We start from the raw sequence: 15,707 nt of genomic DNA on the forward strand, positions 1-15,707 counted from the left end.
GGAACTTCGTTTAATCCCGCTACTTTTCAAGAAGACGAGTCTTTTGTTATGTCAGACGACATGCATGATTTGATTCATGATGCATTTGGGGTCAATAATATAGATGAAAATATAGTAGATGAACCGAATGAACAAGCTAAGGCTTTCTTTAAGTTAATAGATGATGCTCAACATGAACTATATCCGGGGTGCAAGCAATTTTCAAAGCTAAAGTTCATCATTAGACTCTTTCATTTGAAAGTTATTGGGAAATGGTCTAACAAATCATTCACAATGCTTCTTGAATTATTGAAAGAGGTATTTCCAGATTTGACACAGTCATTACCCACATCTTACTATGAGGTGCGCAAGATAATTGGAGAATTGGGATTGAATTATGCTAAGATAGATGCATGCCCTAATGATTGCATGTTGTATTGGAAAGAGCATGAGAATGACACTTTATGTCATGTGTGCAATACACCCAGATATGTTGAAACTGAAAAAAATTCATCAAGTGAGGATGATTTATCTTCAAAGAGCAAAAAAGTGTCAGCAAAGGTTTTGAGGTACTTTCCCTTAAAACCTAGATTGCAAAGACTTTTTATGTCAACTAAAACTGCATCATTCATGAGTTGGCACAAAGATGAATGCACTAAGGATGGCTACTTAAGACATCCTAGTGATTCTCCCCTTTGGCATGATTTTGATCGTCGACATTGTGATTTTGCTAGTGAATCAAGAAATGTGAGGCTAGGTTTAGCAAGTGATGGGTTCAGTCCATTTAGAACAATGACTATTGCTCATAGTACATGGCCTGTTATATTGACCCCATACAATATGCCCCCATGGATGTGTATGAAAGAACCATTCTTCTTTCTAACTTTGCTCATTCCTGGACCTTCATCCCCTGGAAATAACATTGATGTATACATGCAACCTTTGATAGATGAATTAAAAGAATTGTGGAATGGGGTTGATACATATGATGCATGTACTAAGCAGAATTTTAGTATGCGTGCTGCTTTATTATGGACGATAAATGATTTTCCGGATAAAAGGAAGAATCTATAACCATCGACGCAGAAAAGAAAAAGAAGGCACATCTATATGTATTATTTAATTGTAGTTCGACTGAATCTTTCATCAAGTAAGTACCAAGCAAATTCAATTTTACCAAAATATTATGATATTATGATACTCTTATGTTACGTTAATCAATACAGGCAACATAAAGCTCTGGTGGAACGTCAAAATCCAAGTCTTGCTAAAAAGGATATTGAGCGGATACATAGTAAAACATTTTCCGACTGGTTTTATAACCATGTAAGTTAGTTTGAAAAAAAAATTGTATCTGTTATTTACTTATAATTATATTCAACAACAAACTTGTTTCATTATATTCTTTTTTGTTTTATTCTAAACACAGATTGAAGGCTTACATCATTCTGGAAACCACGTATCCGAAGAACTTAGGGCATTAGCTAGAGGTCCAAATCCCGTTGGTAAACGATATAGGGGATTTATAATTAATGGATTTAGGTTCCATGTGAAAGAATACGAGACACGGAGAAGAACTCAAAATAGTGGTCTTGTAGTTACTGCACAAACTAGTAGTTTTGCTAGTAGAAGTGACAATAATCCCATTATCGGTGAAGTGACATATTATGGGGTGTTGAAAGACATACTTGAACTTGAATATTTTATGGGTAGAAAAATAGTGGTGTTCGATTGTGATTGGGTGTCGACAAGATCAGCCCGGAAAAAAGATGAGTACGGCTTTACGCTAGTTAATTTTGCTCGATTAACTCAACATGATGAACCATTTATATTGGCCTCACAAGCAGAACAAGTTTTCTATGTTGAAGATCCAATTGAAAAAGGGTGGAATGTTGTTGTAAAGACAAAGGCGAGAGATATGTTTGATATGGATCCTATTTTGAACATAGATGCCAATGCACTTCATCAAACTGATGTTCTTGATCAACAAGTTCAGGATGAAGTTGAAAATATCAGTTTGGTAAGGGACGATGTAGAAGGAATTATAGTTTGAGGTATGATATGATTTTTTTCATTGTATTTATATTTGCTATATTTATTTATTCCTCGTTTTTTTTATTCCATTTAATTCACATTTCATGTTGAAACGAACTGTTCTCTTACTTCACTATGAAGGAAAGTTGTGGCCAAAGTTGATCATGGAAGAAACATTTGGGTTAATGACCTTGAAGCTTCTTTAAGTACCTTCAGGCTCGGAGGGTGTGATTGTGACAGGTGATTTCCTAAACCCATTTACACTATAGATAACATGTTGCACAGTCATCTGTGGGTTTCTTGGTATTTTAAACTGCTTAAGACATCAAGCAACAAATCTTAATAGTTTACCTCATTCTTCTTTACAATATATATTAATTGTGGGTCTAGATTATTGTCAATGAAAGATGAAATATGGATATTTCTAGGATTCTAGCAGAAATTGTTATAGATTATCTGATTTGATCTGACAACCATATAAATCTTGTGATCAATGATTATGTGTTGTCTACTACTTATTGATCTTTTATAATGTGATTGTAGATTATAGATTCCAGAAACCTACACGTGATTACCTCTAATAAAATCTTCTCTTTCCATTGTCCAGACAAGCTCGTGGAATCTACATCATGTTCTCTACCTCATATACAACAGTTGGTTTGGTGAATGAAAATATGTTTGATGGATAGCTTAAGTCGTGGCTGGTATTTGCTGCACAGAAGTTACTTGAAGTTGATGCATTGGCAAAGACACTTTCGGAACAAAAGGATTCCTCTTATTAGGCACTATTTAGTTTTCCTTGTTGATGTTGCACATGAATGATAGGACTTTTCATTTATATCAAATTGTCATTTGGATTGTTTAGTTATTGGAATGTTGATTATACTATTTATTGTTATATCAAAAAAATATGATATGTTTGTATTTGTACAGTAAGTGTCTTTATATACTAATTTTGGGGCATAAAATTTTTAATACTACTCATAAGTGCCTCATGTGTTCATCTTAAGACACATATAAGTGTCCTATAATATTAACATCGAGGCATAAAATAAATTATGAGGCTACATATCTTGTGTCTCAATACTTAAGCAAAAGACACAAATAAGTGCCCCGTAACATTTTTTGGGGACATAAAATAAATTTTGTGCCTACACATTTTTTGTCCCGATACTTGATCAAAAGACACATATAAGTGCCCCATAATATTAATCTAGGGACATAAAATTAATTTTGACGGTGCACATTTTGTGTCCCGATACTTAAGCAAAAGACACAAATAAGTGTCCCATAACATTAATTTGGGGACATAAAATGAACTTTAAGATACACATTTTGTGTCCCGATACTTAAGCAAAGGACACAATTAAGTGCCCCAATATACAAATAAGTGCCCCAATATTTCTTTTGAAGGCACAAATAAATATCCCTATAAACTTAACAATAGGATTCAAAATAGTTTAAACGACACTTTTATGTGCCTCTACAAATCAATCTCGGGGCATATTAAAATGTCGGGTAATCTATTGATATCGGGGCACATAAAAAGTGCCCCCAACCCTATTGGGACACGATACTTGGAGGCACATGTACTAAGTGCCCCGAAAATAAGAAGTGCCCCAATAGAGCACATATTGGGGCACTTTTTGGAACCATTCTACTTACAGTACCTATCGCAATAGATAAGGACATGACTGAGAATCCCTATTGATTACGATCACTTACTACGAATTAGAAAGACGAGATGTGATATGGGTACTAGTAGTTACCAACCATTATGATTGATCATAAAAGTTTACGCAAGTGTGTAAGACGAGAGAAGTTCTCGAAGATGGTTTAGAGTTTAATAATAGCTAGAAGCGCCGACAGTGGATCAATGCTGAAACAAAAGAATTAAGATTCTAATGAGACCCTAAGGATATACTCAAGATAAGTATATATACCTTAACCTATCGAGGACATCGCCTCAGTTAGAACGTCTTGGATTATGCATTTAGTCTGGTAGCCGCAATGAGAGCATTGACTAAGGTCATTCTATGACTTAGCATTACACATGGAGACACATACCCTATAAAGGTGCTCAGATGAGCAAAAGCTATTTCCTTATTGAATGCGTGATGATTCAAAAGGTTTTTTTTTGCAATAAAATGAAAGAGTGCTTCAAATTATATGGTTGCATTTCAAGCGCTATGTGAAGAAACACTAAGTACTAGAAGTACTACATTAAGATCATATAGAGGAACATTGTTGAGTAAGGTCGAGCCTACCTTATTTCGCCTATAGAAGATGTTTAAGGATTGCATTAAACTAGGAGGTAGACTCCAAGTTTGAGAAGCTCTAGAATATTCTCAAGGACATGTTCAAGATATTAAGAAGAAAGTGGTGATTTTAGACCAAATATACCTTTTGCAGCCAAGGAACAAGAGTTGCCAAGTTCGGAAAAGTATTTCCGAATGACTGAGAAGTAGTTGTGTCGGACCTGGCCAGTCCACATGGCCAAAATCTCAGTAGTCGTCATATATGGGTCTTTAAACCTATATATTTTAAACCTTCATCTGAAAAGCCAAACGGGTTCAGACTATTAGGTCATTTCGTTTCGACCTTACAGTCAATTCATTTCTATCCTATGGTTATTCATTTTCAATTGTTTGGCAAATTATTGAAACACTTTGCCTAATTGCCATTTTTGATTTGAATCATTGCGATCTACTAGCTGTTGGTAGATTTTTTTGTGACCCAAGGACAAACAGATACTCATCAGATTAAATCAGTCAAACACGTATGCTTCAACCCAAGGGTCAAGCACGTAATGCATACAAACAATCTCTTGTGCATTTAGTAGGATCTTATTTGTATATTTCGAAAACGATGATCATTTCGATGCTTTTGTATGCCCCTATGTTGGCTTAGTTATTTTGACTAGTATTAAGTACGGAGACGTGAAACCTTGGGGCGTTCCGTGACTGAGTACTTTTTGTGATGGCTTCGCTAGGTAGCCAGTTCATCATGTGTGGTACTTAAATAGATCTTTGAATCTAGACTTTTATGATGATGTAAAGTCCTCATTGAGGCAATTTTCCTATGTTATATATGGTGACCTTATTGGTCTTTCGCGGCAAGTCATCCCGCTATGTTTTATTTATATATTCGCTTAAGTTTTAGCAAGAGCAGAACTCGATGAGTTAAGGAGTAACCATAGAAATGATAGTATGTCCTTATTGTATTTTAATGCGCTAACAACTTGTGTTTTGACCTAATAGAATGCCGCCAAAATGAGGACGACCAAGAGGAGGGGGCAGGATTCCCCGAAATGAAAGAAGAGGCCCAAAAACAGGGCCAGAACCAGAACCCGAAATAGTTCAACCACCTGTTCAGCCAGAACGACGGATTGAAGAATTATTCTTACGACAGAACCCACCTACCTTCAACGGGACAGGAGACCCGGCAGAAGCTGAAACTTGGGTTCGCGCTATTGAACGCATTTTCAACTTCCTGCATTGCACCGACCAAGAACGTCTGACTTGTATGTCCTTTCAGTTGACTGGGTCAGCTGATTTCTGGTGGGAAGCAAGGATGAAAACGATGATAGCAGAGCAGTTAGAAAACCTGACTTGGGAACAATTCAAAGCCGGTATATATGACAAGTATATACCCAAGAGCTACCGCAAGAAAAAGGAGGCTGAATTTTACAATCTAAAATAAGGGAAGATGTCGGTAACTCAATACGACAGGATGTTCTGCGATATGTCTAGATATGCGCCGGAACAAGTTGACACAGATGAGAAGATGGCTGAAAAGTTTTGTGTCGGACTGAGGCACGAGATTAGGATGGCTTTGGCAAGCCACGGAGGATTGTCTTACACTGAGTCGCTCAGCCAAGCGTTAGACATTGAGGCAGCCATGCCTGGAGAAAGACTTGCAATTGTATCTGCGCCAGCACCTCCACAGGATCAAAATCATAATCAGAATTTTAAAGGAAAAAGGAGATGGGACAACAGTAAACCGAACCAAGGCAAGAAGAGGCCATGGCAGGGACGGGTCTTCCAGTCACAGGGCTATGGAGGCCAGAGTGCACCGAAACAGATGGGAAATAACCAACAGAGAGCCCCACATTGCCCCAAATGTAACAAAAATCATGTGGGAATCTGTAAGGCCGGCAGTGATAGTTGCTATATCTGTAACCAGAAGGGGCACTATGCAAACCGGTGCCCGAATAAGCAACATGGAACGGGTTCAAGACCAAACCCACCTATCCAGGCTCCACCTCTGCGAGCAATTCAAGCTTTGCCCCAACCATATCCAAGGCAGCAACCACAGTATCAGCAGCCACAGCAGCACCAACAGCTACAGTACCAACCAAAACCTCAACAACCGTATCAGCAACAGGTCCGCCAACAACAGCAGCGACAACAGAAACAACATGAAAAACCTCATCATGCTAGAGCCTATGCTATGAGGCAGAAACAGCCCGAGAACAACCAGGGAAACCTGGCAGGTATGGGCATGCTACTCAATACTCCTGTTGTACTTCTATTTGATACGGGCGCATCGCATACTTTCATTTCAAGTACATATGTCGACACCTTAAAACTTAAAATGGAAAGAGCTGATCAGGAGTTGAGTATATCATCACCTATAGGAGGGATGACGACAGTAGATCATGTGTGCTTGAACCTAGAACTGAACATAGGGTCACTCAAGATTGTAGTGAACAGCTCGTATGTTATACCGATGGGAGATGTGGACATAATCCTAGGAATGGACTGGCTAGCCGAGAACTATGCCACCATCCTTTGTAACGAAAGACGGATATCATTCCGATCCCCAGGAAGGGAGCCGTCACATTTCCACGGAATTAGTATGGGAAGAAGAAAGATGATCATCTCCGCCCTCCAAGCAACGAAAATGATGAATAAGGGATACCCAGCTTACCTCGTATACTTGCACGGAGAACTGGGAACTGAAAGGAGCATAGAAGATGTAGCAATTGTACGGGACTTTTCAGATGTATTTCCAGAGATTCTGCCAGGACCACCACCGGACAGACCAATTGAGTTTACCATTGATTTGGAGCCCGGGGCAGCTCCCATTTCGAAGGCACCATACCGAATGGCTCCTAAAGAGTTGGAAGAACTCAAGATACAACTGCAAGAACTTTTGGAACTTGGATTCATTAGACCAAGTGTATCACCTTGGGGTGCACCCGTACTTTTCGTGAAGAAAAAGGATGGCACATTGCGAATGTGCATAGACTATAGGGAACTGAACAAAGTGACACTGAAGAACAAATATCCTTTACCAAGGATAGATGACCTCTTCGACCAGCTCAAGGGAGCAAGCATGTTCTCAAAGATTGATTTGCGGTCTGGTTATCACCAGCTGAAGATTCGACCAGAAGACGTACCTAAGACAGCATTTCGAACTAGGTATGGTCACTACGAATTTGTAGTTGTTCCATTCGGGCAGACCAATGCGCCAGCTGTGTTCATGGACCTCATGAATCGAGTATTCCATCCGTACTTAGACAAATTTGTCTTGGTATTCATAGATGACATTCTGATCTACTCGAAGAACGAGAAAGACCATGAGGAACATCTGAGAATTGTCCTAGAAACGTTGAGGACGGAGCGCCTTTATGCCAAATTCAGCAAGTGCGAGTTTTGGCTCAGCGAAGTCACATTTTTAGGACATATTGTGTCATCAGAAGGGATTAAAGTGGACCCTGAGAAAGTGCAAGCGGTGCGCGAATGGAGATCGCCTACTAACCCTAATGAGATAAGAAGTTTCTTAGGATTGGCAGGTTACTATCGGAGGTTTATGGAAGGATTTTCCAAAATTGCAAGGCCAATGACGCAACTACTCAGGAAGGGAATAAAATTTTCTTGGACAGAGGAGTGCGAGAAGAGCTTCCAAGAACTCAAGGAAAAGTTGACTACGGCACCAGTGTTAGCCGTCCCAGCAGCTGACAAGGAATATGTGATCTACACAGACGCGTCCAAAAATGGACTTGGTTGTGTGCTGATGCAAGAAGGAAGAGTGATAGCATATGCGTCACGACAGCTTAGGCCACATGAACTGAATTACCCGACTCATGATCTGGAGTTAGCTGCAGTGGTGCATGCGCTGAAGATTTGGAGACACCACCTATATGGAGTTAGGTGTGAGATATTCACAGACCACAAAAGCCTGAAATACTTTTTCGAGCAAAAGGACCTTAATATGAGACAAAGGAGATGGCTCGAACTAGTGAAGGATTATAATTGCGGTATTAACTACCACCCGGGTAAGGCCAATGTAGTAGCTGATGCATTGAGCCGTAAAACTCAATCTAGGTTGGGATGTCTCGTCACCCAAAAGAATGAGCTCATCAAAGAGTTTGGAAAAATGAGCATAGAAGTGGTTAAACCACCAGGGACGATAGCAAGCGTTGTTGCAACAATACCTAGCTTGAGAAAGATGATTGTAGAAGCACAAAGAAAAGACGAGAAAATGGAGAAACTACGGGAAGCAGTAAGGAAAGGAGGAGTCAAGAATTATCAAGAAGCAGCAGATAATGCTATCCTCTTTGAGGGAAGAATATGCATTCCCCACGATGATGAGCTTAAGGATCAAATCATGAGTGAGGCTCACGATACCCCTTATACTGCCCACCCAGGGAGTACTAAGATGTATCAGGACCTAAAGAAACACTTTTGGTGGGAAGGCATGAAGAGAGACATAGCGTCATTTGTGGAGAAATGCCTGGCATGCCAACAGGTGAAGGCCTTACACCAAAGGCCATATGGAAAACTACAACCGTTGGAAATCCCAGAATGGAAGTGGGAGCACATAGCAATGGATTTTGTGACCAGTTTGCCCAAAACAAAGAAAGGAAACACTGCTATTTGGGTAATAGTGGATCGACTTACAAAATGTGCTCATTTTATACCAATACCGATCACACATGGGTCAGACAAGTTAGCTAAGTTGTATGTTCGAGAGATTGTACGCTTACACGGTGTACCCGTGTCAATCACTTCAGACCGAGACTCAAAATTCACATCTAGATTTTGGACAAGCTTACAGAAAGAGTTAGGCACGAGGTTAAATTTCAGCACCGCCTTCCACCCGCAGACAGATGGGCAGTCTGAAAGGACAATTCAGACCCTCGAAGATATGTTGAGAACAGTGGTGTTAGACAGGGGTGGAAGTTGGGAAGCAGTGCTGCCGTTGATTGAATTTGCCTATAATAACAGTTACCAGGCGACTATCGATATGGCACCATATGAGGCATTATATGGAAGAAAATGTAGATCACCGCTTTATTGGGATGAAGTGGGTGAGAGAAAAGTTTTAGGACCAGACATGGTCAATGAGATGGTTGAGATAGTCCGCCAAATCAGAGGGCGAATAAAGGAGGCGCAAGATAGACAGAAATCTTACGCTGATGCACGCCGAACCGAATTACAGTTTGAAATAGGAGACAAGGTCTTCCTAAAGGTATCTCCTACCAAGGGGATAACTAGGTTTGGTGTCAAGGGAAAACTTAGGCCCCGATTCGTAGGACCTTATGAGATTTTGGAGAGAATAGGCCCAGTAGCCTATAGGTTAGAAGTTTAGTCGTATAGACTCAAATGGAGGGAGATTAGAAGCGGGGTAGAAAGGGGAATAATCAAACAAGAAAGGATCACATTTCATCATTTAACAAAAGGAATATTTATAATATAACAGAAGTTTAGTCGTATAGACTCAAATAACTAGTAAGTTCAGATATCTCTGACTTAGCCAAATAAACATAAAACTTCTGAGTACGCAGCGGAATAAGGTTCTGATTACACGTATGAAGACATGTAACCCTAGAGTTCATTAATACATTATAAGATAAAAGAGTCCCGCTCGTCACTTCATCACCATCGGCAGCTACTCAACCTGCACATTTAGAAATATATGCAGGGCTGAGTACAAAAGTACTCAGTGGGCACGTATGCCTAAGTATAAAAATACATGCTTCAAAACTGTAAATTGTCATGCCATCATAAACAGTACAACAAGGGAGTTTTTCGCTAAAAAGGCCCAAGCTTACTAAGTTCATTTGTGATTCTTAAAGTTCGACTGCAGTCTAAGTTCTCTTGTAATCTATCATATCTGGAACTGTGTGCCGGAGAGGTGGCCACCTCTCACGGTCACTTGACCGGCCAACCCGTTAGATGACTCACGGTCACTGGTGTACACTAGCCCTGGCAGGATAGCTATCAACTGCTCAGGACCCGAATTCGATTGCATCATTGGCAAAGCCAAAGCAGATAGATATCATACTAAAATTGAAACATTTTATGGCAAGACAATACTTGAAATAACTTTAACTCAAAGATTTTGTCATGAAATAACTTGCTCAAAGGTAGCATTAAACTCGTTTGATAGATATATATAAAACTGAAATTAACAGTTAAATCATCTCATGCATTCATTCGTATAAGAGGCCTACGACACGCAGGGGATCTCTATATACGTATAGTAAAAGTAATGCCCACTCAAAAATTGAAGCAGATCGGCCCATCTCCATTTAATAACACTTTACGCTGAATTCATCTCTCCCTCTCTCGTATTTCCTTTCATCAACTCGGACCGACTCCTCCTCTCAGCAGAGTTCGCCGCCGCCGTCGAGGGACAGGCGAGTGGTCGCGCCCCTGAATCTGGGTGATTCGAGAATCGGCGATGCCGACGCCCTCGTCTCTGATGTTGTCCCCCATCCTCCAATTTCGATGGAGCACAAAATCGAGCCCTAATCCTTCTTCATCAGCGTCCACCACCTCTGCCTCTGAAATTCCCTTGGAATCGTCGTTGTGGCTTCTGAAATCCGGCGTTCAGCTGCCGACGTCTTCGATACCGGCGCCCTCTCCTCCTTCTCCTTTCCTCACGCAGAATCCAATCGAGCCCTAGTTTCATCTCTGGATTCGCCGCCCCTGGAATCTCCGGCGAGGCTGGCGTCGCCGCCTTTGAAATTGATGAGGTTGACGCCGTTCTTCCCCTATCTCGATCTTCTCAAGTACAGCTTCGCGGTCGGCCCTGTCTTCCTCTCGTTTGAGCGAAACCGCCGCCGTTGCTGTTGAAGAAATCCCCAAACTCAGCGAGGGTCGCCGTTCAACCTCGCCTCCCCTTCCTGAAGACTCGCCGTCATCCTGTGTTGTCGTCAGAGCTCCTTTATCTCGACGAACAGGGCAGCCGCTCTGAGTCTTCAGAAGCACCGATGGTCTGTCGCCCCTGGTTCGACTCCATCGCGCTTGCCTTGGCCGGTATCATTGTCTGCCGTCGGAGGAAGGCTCTTCCGCCTCAACAAACAAGCAGTCAGCCTCCGGCTGATTCCGAATTCTCATCGACGAAGGTGAAGGTTCCATCTCTTGGTATAAAAGCAAAAGTAGCAAGCTATGTTTTTTTTTCTTTCTAGTTCGGTTAACTGTGATTCTCTTGATTCCTATTTATCGATTATGCAATAGATTGAAGCTAGGCATCCTGGTTTTGCTATTGTCATAAAAACTCTCATCATTGTCTCATGTGAGAAAAGTCAATACATATGAACTGATTTCTGTGCTTGTGACTTTGCTAAATCCATAACATATACTCATTATATACTTAGTATCCCTTAATCGATCATGCTTGTTGGATGAAAAATGAATGGATTGAATGAGCTGAGCCTAGTGTTTACCTTATCTATTTGTGCTTGGTTGGCTGATGTGTTTTCTTTTCGAGTTCTGTGGGGATTTACTGAAAGTCTGAAATAAACCATAGATGTTGTTGGCCAAATAATGCAGGCTGAAACTATGGAGGTGATGGAAGAAAAACTTAATTCAGGCTTACCTCTTCGAAGCTCGGTAGCCACCAGACCAACTTCCTCCCTTTTGATTGTTGATGCGTGAATGAAGAAACTAGGGGAATTTTGTTGGCTGACCAAATATAAGGGAGAAGGAGTTGTTGAGTTCTACATATCCCATGACATGCGTGAAAGAGGGCAGCAGGTGTAGGGTGGCTGACTTGACAGCTTGCTTGTCCCCACACGCATGCTTTTCCTTTTCTTTTCTGATTGACAGCTTGCTGCCGTAATAATAGAAATGTAGGGAGTAGACTAGGAATTGAGTGATGTTTGTAATAGATAGTGTAGAGTTGCGGCTGATTGTAAAGTTTGAAAAGTTGTGGTGTGACTAATAAAATCCTTCAGTATCTTGATAAAGCGGTATCTGATATTAATCCCGTGTCTTGCTAATATAGCGTATCTGTAATACTAATCCCAGGTTTTGTTAATAATACTAAATACTCTAATAATTCTTGTATTTCGATAGCTGACTTTTCGTCTATTAATATCGTGACTCGTAGAATCAATCTAAATTAAATCCGTAGATTTAATTCACTTCACAATTCAGAGTAAACTCACGACTCAAGTAATAAAGTTAAATAAATAGAAATAATATTTCTATTGCAAATAAAATAATAACTTGACTTCGCTAAGTCAATTATCATTCTGAAATAAATCATTGACTACTCAATAATTCAATCGTGGTCATCTCAGGTAATGACATCTAATTCAGAACTCTGAGCTGAATTAACTGAATATTAATCACTGGATTAAATCAACTGAAAGATGTAAAAATAAATAATGCATTTATTGCTCTTAATCATAAAATAAAATAGCGGGCTACTACATACTATCCCTCTTAACAAAAATTTCGTCCCGAAATTTGCATATCATTGCAAAAAGGTTCTGGGTACTCTCTCATCTTGATTTCTGTCAGACTATCTCAATCATCTCATTCATCGTGTCTGGTCCTAAAATTCTCCTTACACCTACTTTATCTCAGTAGAGTGGTGATCTATATTTTCTTCCATGCATTGCCTCATAAGGCGCCATATTGATTGTTGTCTGATAACTATTATTGTAGGCAAACTCAATCAATGACATCACTGTTCATCACTTTCACCTTTTGCCTTGTACTACTTTTAACGTGTCTTCGAGAGTCTGAATTATTCTCTCAACCATCTATATGTTTGTGGGCAAAAGGTGGTACTGAAATTTAACCTTGTGCCTAATTTCTTCTACAAGTTCATACAGAATCTAGATGTAAACTTCGAATCTCAGTCCAAAGTGATTGACACGAGCATACCGCGGAACGCACAATTTCTCAAATATATAATTGTCCTAATTTTTCTGATCCGTATGTGATCGGTATTGATATAAAACGAGCTCATTTCGCAAGTCGCTCCATTATTACCCAGATGACAGCACTCCCACTTTTCGACTTCGTAAACTAGTCACGACATCTATTGCAAAGTGCTCTAACTCCCATTATGAGATCTCCAATGGTTGTAATTTTCCATATGGTCTATGGTGCAAATCCTTCACTCGTTGGCATGCTAGGCATCTCTCAACAAGTGTAGCTATATCTTTCCATCGGAATTCTTCTTTCAAGTCTTTGTACATTTTATGCTTCCCTGGTGGCCAGTATATGGCGTGTCATGAGCTTCGCTCATTATCTCATCTCTGAATTGTTCATCGTGTGAACACCCACAATCTTTCCTTAAACACCACAACATTACCTGATGCTTTGTAACAACCTCTAGGTGTGCCTGATCTTATTGCTATACGTAAATTCCCAAGGTCTCATCATTTGTTTGCGCCTCTAAAATCTTTCTTTCCAAATCGAGCGTTACTACCATCGTTGCGATAATCCCTTCTACAGATTCTGGTGGTTAAACAACTTCTAAACTTATTCTACAAAAATCCTTCATGAGTCCCTCATCCCGAGTGAGGAGAGATCCCAACTTAAATTGAGTCTTATGACTCAAGGCATCAACTACCATGTTAGCTTTGTCTGGGTGGTAGTTATTAGCACCGCCATATTCTTTCTCTAGTTCGAGCCATCTCATCTATCTCATGTTAAGATTCATTTGCTCGAAAAAAAATATTTCAAACTTTTATGGTTTGTGAACATCTCACCTCTAAATCCATATAGGTGGTGTCTCTACTACAACTAGTTCTAGATCATGAGTTGGATAGTTCAATTCATGTGGTCTAAGCTTTCATGATGCGTATGCTATCACTCTTCCTTCTTGTTTTAACACGCAATCGAGTACTTTCTTGGACGTGTATACATAATCCACTTATTCTTTGTCAGTCGTTGGAACAGCTAACGCTGGTGCAATGGTTAACTTCTCCTTGAGCTCTTAAAATCTTTTCTCACATCCTTCTGTCCAAGAAAATTTGATTCACTTCTTGAGTAGTTGCGTCGTTAGTCATTCTATTTTTAAAAAAAAAATCCTTCTACGAACCTCCTATAGTAACTTGCTAATCCAAAGAAACTCTTGATCTTCTTAGGGTTAGTAGGCGATCTCTATTTGTGTACAACTTGTATGTTGTCAGGACCCACTTTGATCCCTTCTCATGAGATAATATGTCCCAAAAAAATGTGACTTCATTGAGCCAAAATTCGCATTCGTTGGACTTGGCATAGAGACGCTATGTTCTCAACGTTTTTAAGACAATTCTCAAGTGTTTCTCATGGTCTTTCTTGTTTTTCGAGTAGATCAAGACATCATCTCTGAAAATTATGACAAATTTGTCTAAGGATAGATGAAACACTCGGTTCATGAGATCTATGAATACGACTGGTGCATTAGTCAATCCGAATGACACCACTACGAACTCATAATGGCTATATCTAATTCGGAAGGCCATTTTAGGTACATCCTCTGACCAAATCTTTAGTTGATGATACCCAATCCTTAGGTCTATCTTTAAGAATACAGTCACTCCTCTGACCTGATCGAAAAGGTCATTTATCCTTGACAGGGGTACTTGTTCTTAAATGTCTCATTGTTCAACTCTTTATAGTCTATACACATTCTCAATGTGCCAATCTTCCTCTTTCAACAAGAACGGTTGCACATCGGCGAGATCTTCAGGAACCATCAAGAAATTCTCATTCGATTGTCACGTCTCTAATGCTTTTCTCGGTTCCTTGTTCTCCATGAAAAATACACAAGGTAGTCCGAATATTCTTTCCTTATCATCTTTATTGCGTCGAGGGTGGAGATGATTGCCTCCCTCTTGCTCATGCTGATTCCATGGGAAAGTGTCAGTTCATTTTCAAGGGGTCAAAAAGAAATTTGTCTTTTGTTGCAAATGATGGTAGTTTGGTTCACAGCTAGCTAATCCACTCCTAAGATTACGCCAATGTCTCTCATTGGTATAACATACGAGTTATTCACCATAGCTTTGAGTGAATTTATGCTCAGCTTTAAGCTCAAGCACACATGTGCTATTGTTGTTGACGTGGTTACTACTCTTGGTGTGGTTGGGGCAAAACATGGATTGCTTGCCGATACGGATCCTGGACAAGCAAATTCAGCATAGATCATTCCCTTGTTCCTTATTCAGACAACGGTTTGCATAATGCCCTTCTGGCTACTGTGTAACAACCTTCACTTCCACTCTTTCATTATTGCAGCATCTCCCATGGTTCTTGTTACAATTTGGGCAGGGCAGGATTCTTTGTTGGTTATCTCCTATCTGTCTAGGAGCACCCTTTTGGCTTTTGTAGCCTTGTTGCTGGGATGATTGCCCCTGCCATGTTTTTTTTTTTTTTTTTTCGTTTGACAATTGTTACTATTGTCCCTTTTTTCTTTTTCCTCAAATGCTCCGAGTTTGTGCCTGTGGAGGTGTTGGC

At 40.0% G+C, this 15,707-nt stretch overlaps 1 long non-coding RNA gene across 1 annotated transcript; it reads left to right on the forward strand.

Moving 5' to 3' along the window:
• The first annotated feature begins 10,603 nt into the window (after positions 1-10,603).
• On the forward strand, positions 10,604-12,317 carry LOC131010551 (uncharacterized). Its single transcript, XR_009096598.1, has 2 exons — positions 10,604-11,374; positions 11,802-12,317. It is a non-coding gene; the product is annotated as an uncharacterized LOC131010551 (long non-coding RNA).
• The last annotated feature ends 3,390 nt before the right edge of the window (positions 12,318-15,707 follow it).

This window comes from Salvia miltiorrhiza, chromosome 2 (genome assembly GCF_028751815.1).
Source record: "Salvia miltiorrhiza cultivar Shanhuang (shh) chromosome 2, IMPLAD_Smil_shh, whole genome shotgun sequence".
Taxonomy (NCBI): Eukaryota; Viridiplantae; Streptophyta; class Magnoliopsida; order Lamiales; family Lamiaceae; genus Salvia; species Salvia miltiorrhiza.